Consider the following 6,038-nt stretch of genomic DNA (forward strand, 5'->3'; position numbering starts at 1 on the left):
CCCTCCCCCACCCTATGATCCACTTCCGCTTCCATGGTTCCATCCGCTGCCAGATCCACTCCCAGATATCTAAAACACTTTACTTCCTCCAGTTTTTCTCCATTCAAAATTATCTCCCAATTGACTTGACCTTCAACCCTACTGTACCTAATAACCTTGCTCTTATTCACATTTACTCTTAACTTTCTTCTTTCACACACTTTACCAAACTCAGTCACCAGCTTCTGCAGTTTCTCACATGAATCAGCCACCAGCGCTGTATCATTAGCGAACAACAACTGACTCACTTCCCAAGCTCTCTCATCCCCAACAGACTTCATACTTGCCCCTCTTTCCAAAACTCTTGCATTCACCTCCCTAACAACCCCATCCATAAACAAATTAAACAACCATGGAGACATCACACACCCCTGCCGCAAACCTACATTCACTGAGAACCAATCACTTTCCTCTCTTCCTACACGTACACATGCCTTACATCCTTGATAAAACCTTTTCACTGCTTCTAACAACTTGCCTCCCACACCATATATTCTTAATACCTTCCACAGAGCATCTCTATCAACTCTATCATATGCCTTCTCCAGATCCATAAATGCTACATACAAATCCATTTGCTTTTCTAAGTATTTCTCACATACATTCTTCAAAGCAAGCACCTGATCCACACATCCTCTACCACTTCTGAAACCACACTGCTCTTCCCCAATCTGATGCTCTGTACATGCCTTCACCCTCTCAATCAATGCCCTCCCATATAATTTACCAGGAATACTCAACAAACTTATACCTATGTAATTTGAGCACTCACTCTTATCCCCTTTGCCTTTGTACAATGGCACTATGCACGCATTCCGCCAATCTTCAGGCACCTCACCATGAGTCATACATACATTAAATAACCTTACCATCCAGTCAATAATACAGTCACCCCCTTTTTTGATAAATTCCACTGCAATACCATCCAAACCTGCTGCCTTGCCGGCTTTCATCTTCCGCAAAGCTTTTACTACCTCTTCTCTGTTTACCAAATCATTTTCCCTAACCCTCTCACTTTGCACACCACCTCGACCAAAGCACCCTATATCTGCCACTCTATCATCAAGCACATTCAACAAACCTTCAAAATACTCACTCCATCTCCTTCTCACATCACCACTACTTGTTATCACCTCCCCATTAGCGCCCTTCACTGAAGTTCCCATTTGCTCCCTTGTCTTACGCACTTTATTTACCTCCTTCCAAAACATCTTTTTATTCTCCCTGAAATTTAATGATACTCTCTCACCCCAACTCTCATTTGCCCTCTTGTTCACCTCTTGCACCTTTCTCTTGACCTCCTGCCTCTTTCTTTTATACCTCTCCCACTCATTTGCATTTTTTCCCTGCAAAAATCGTTCAAATGCCTCTCTCTTCTCTTTCACTAATAATCTTACTTCTTCATCCCACCGCTCACTACCTTTTCTAATCAACCCACCTCCCACGCTTCTCATGCCACAGGCATCTTTTGCGCAAGACATCACTGCTTCCCTAAATACATCCCATTCCTCCCCCACTCCCCTTACTTCCTTTGTTCTCACCTTTTTCCATTCTGTACTCAGTCTCTCCTTGTACTTCCTCACACAAGTCTCCTTCCCAAGCTCACTTACTCTCATTACTCTCTTCACCCCAACATTCTCTCTTCTTTTCTGAAAACCCCCACAAATCTTCACCTTCGCCTCCACAAGATAATGGTCAGACATCCCTCCAGTTGCACCTCTCAGCACATTAACATCCAAAAGTCTCTCTTTCGTGCGTCTATCAATTAACACGTAATCCAATAACGCTCTCTGGCCATCTCTCCTACTTACATACGTATACTTATGTATATCTCGCTTTTTAAACCAGGTATTCCCAATCACCAGTCCTTTTTCAGCACATAAATCTACAAGCTCTTCAACATTTCCATTTACAACACTGAACACTTCATGTATACCAATTATTCCCTCAACTGCCACATTACTCACCTTTGCATTCAAATCACCCATCACTATAACCCGGTCTTGTGCCTCAAAACCACTAACACATTCAGCTGTTCCCAAAACACTTGCCTCTCATGATCTTTCTTCTCATGCCCAGGTGCATATGCACCAATAATCACCCATCTCTCTCCATCAACTTTCAGTTTTACCCATATCACTCTAGAATTTACTTTCTTACACTCTATCACATACTCCCACAACTCCTGATTCAGGAGTAGTGCTACTCCTTCCCTTGCTCTTGTCCTCTCACTAACCCCTGATTTTACTCCCAAGACATTCCCAAACCACTCTTCCCCTTTACCCTTTAGCTTCGTTTCACTCAGAACCAAAACATCCAGGTTCCTTTCCTCAAACATACTACCTATCTCTCCTTTTTTCTCATCTTGCTTACATCCACACACATTTAGACACCCCAATCTGAGCCTTCGAGGAGGATGAGCACTCCTCGCGTGACTCCTTCTTCTGTTTCCCCTTTTAGAAAGTTAAAATACAAGGGGGGAGGGTTTCTGGCCCCCCGCTCCCGTCCCCTTTAGTCGCCTTCTACGACACGCAGGGAATACGTGGGAAGTATTCTTAATCCCCTATCCCCAGGGATCATTATTATTATTTGACTCATCATACAGTTCTAACCAACTAAAATTCTTGCTTTGCTGCATTTGAATAGTGCAGGAAAATAACAATCAAGTAAGAAGTTAGGTTTAATAAATCATATGAATTCCAAAGTAATACAATTGGTACACTATAAAAAACACTTGATCCACCCAAAAGGACTTAATCATAAACAAAACAACCTAACATTCTCTTACTAAGTTTCAGCAGTTTCCACTTTAGAAAACCACTACTTATCACCACCATCCTCCTCGTCCTCATCACCCTCTTCAACAACCTCTTCATTTTCATCATAATCACCTTCCTCAACATCATCACCTTCAGCAACATCAACCTCCTCTGGGTCATCACCCTCCTCAGCATCGTCAACCTCTTCAATTTCGTCACCCAGTTCAGCTTCATCACCCTCCTCAACTCCAACACCTTCAATGACATCTACTTCTATGTCTTCACAAACTTCCTCAGTATCTGCAACTTCCTCTTCCCCAGCAATGTCAACTACTTCAACATCACCTCCAGTCCCTTCTGCAGCAGTGTTGCCTTCCTTCATCTTTTCATCCCCATCTTTTTCTTTCTTTTCAGTCTCATTCTTGTTGGCTGCTTCAACCTTCATCTTTTTGGATGGGGGTGCTTTGGTGGTATCTGAGGATCGTTTATATATATATATATATATATATATATATATATATATATATATATATATATATATATATATATATATATATATATATATATATGTATATATATATATATATATATATATATATATATATATATATATATATATATATATATATATATATATATTTTTTTTTTTTTTTTTTTATACTTTGTCGCTGTCTCCCGCGTTTGCGAGGTAGAACAAGGAAACAGACGAAAGAAATGGCCAACCCCCCCCCCCCCCCATACACATGTATATACATACGTCCACACACGCAAAATATACATACCTACACAACTTTCCATGGTTTACCCCAGACGCTTCACATGCCCTGATTCAATCCACTGACAGCACTTCAACCCCGGTATACCACATCGCTCCAATTCACTCTATTCCTTGCCCTCCTTTCACCCTCCTGCATGTTCAGGCCCCGATCACACAAAATCTTTTTCACTCCATCTTTCCACCTCCAATCTGGTCTCCCTCTTCTCCTCGTTCCCTCCACCTCCGACACATATATCCTCTTGGTCAATCTTTCCTCACTCATTCTCTCCATGTGCCCAAACCACTTCAAAACACCCTCTTCTGCTCTCTCAACCACGCTCTTTTTATTTCCACACATCTCTCTTACCCTTACGTTACTCACTCGATCAAACCACCTCACACCACACATTGTCCTCAAACATCTCATTTCCAGCACATCCATCCTCCTGCGCACAACTCTATCCATAGCCCACGCCTCGCAACCATACAACATTGTTGGAACCACTATTCCTTCAAACATACCCATTTTTGCTTTCCGAGATAATGTTCTCGACTTCCAAACATTCTTCAAGGCCCCCAGAATTTTCGCCCCCTCCCCCACCCTATGATCCACTTCCGCTTCCATGGTTCCATCCGCTGCCAGATCCACTCCCAGATATGTAAAACACTTCACTTCCTCCAGTTTTTCTCCATTCAAACTCACCTCCCAATTGACTTGACCCTCAACCCTACTGTACCTAATAACCTTGCTCTTATTCACATTTACTCTTAACTTTCTTCTTCCACACACTTTACCAAACTCAGTCACCAGCTTCTGCAGTTTCTCACATGAATCAGCCACCAGCGCTGTATCATCAGCGAACAACAACTGACTCACTTCCCAAGGTCTCTCATCCCCAACAGACTTCATACTTGCCCCTCTTTCCAAAACTCTTGCATTTACCTCCCTAACAACCCCATCCATAAACAAATTAAACAACCATGGAGACATCACACACCCCTGCCGCAAACCTACATTCACTGAGAACCAATCACTTTCCTCTCTTCCTACACGTACACATGCCTTACATCCTCGATAAAAACTTTTCACTGCTTCTAACAACTTTCCTCCCACACCATATATTCTTAATACCTTCCACAGAGCATCTCTATCAACTCTATCATATGCCTTCTCCAGATCCATAAATGCTACATACAAATCCATTTGCTTTTCTAAGTATTTCTCACATACATTCTTCAAAGCAAACACCTGATCCACACATCCTCTACCACTTCTGAAACCACACTGCTCTTCCCCATATATATATATATATATATATATATATATATATATATATATATATATATATATATATATATATATATATATATTATACTATTCGCCATTTCCCGCATTATGAGGTACCATTAAGAACAGAGGACTGAGCCTTTGAGAGAATATCCTCACTTGGCCCCCTTCTCTGTTCCTCTTTTGGAAAATTAAAAAATGAGAGGGGAGGATTTCCAGCCTCCCGCTCCCTCTAGCCTCCCATGAGTCCACGGGGAAAATGAGTCTCCGTGGACTCATAGGAATATCTTGATCACGCGCAAAATTGTGATCCTTTCCAATATATATATATATATATATATATATATATATATATATATATATATATATATATATATATATATATATATTATTCCTGGGGTTAGGGGAGGAAGAATACTTCCCACGTATTCCCTGCGTGTCGTAGAAGGCGACTAAAAGGGGAAGGAGAGGGGGGGGATTGGAAATCCTCCCCTCTCGTTTTTTTAATTTTCCAAAAGAAGGAACAGAGAAGGGGGCCGGGTGAGAATATTCCCTCAAAGGCCCAGTCCTCTGTCCTTAACGCTGCCTCGCTGACGCGGGAGACAGCGACAAAGTATAATAAATAAATAAAAAAAGAAATATATATATATATATATATATATATATATATATATATATATATATATATATATATATATATATATATATATATATATATATATATATATATATATATATATATATATATATATATATATATATATATATATATATATATATATATATTGGCGGAATGCGTGCATAGTGCCATTGTACAAAGGCAAAGGGGATAAGAGTGACTGCTCAAATTACAGAGGTATGAGTTTGTTGAGTATTCCTGGTAAATTATATGGGAGGGTATTGATTGAGAGAGTGAGGGCATGTACAGAGCATCAGATTGGGGAAAAGCAGTGCGGTTTCAGAAGTGGTAGAGGATGTGTGGATCAGGTGTTTGCTTTGAAGAATGTATGTGAGAAATACTTAGAAAAGCAAATGGATTTGTATGTAGCATTTATGGATCTGGAGAAGGCATATGATAGAGTTGATAGAGATGCTCTGTGGAAGGTATTAAGAATATATGGTGTGGGAGGAAAGTTGTTAGAAGCAGTGAAAAGTTTTTATCGAGGATGTGTACGTGTAGGAAGAGAGGAAAGTG

This window comes from Panulirus ornatus, chromosome 25 (assembly GCF_036320965.1).
Source record: "Panulirus ornatus isolate Po-2019 chromosome 25, ASM3632096v1, whole genome shotgun sequence".
Taxonomy (NCBI): Eukaryota; Metazoa; Arthropoda; class Malacostraca; order Decapoda; family Palinuridae; genus Panulirus; species Panulirus ornatus.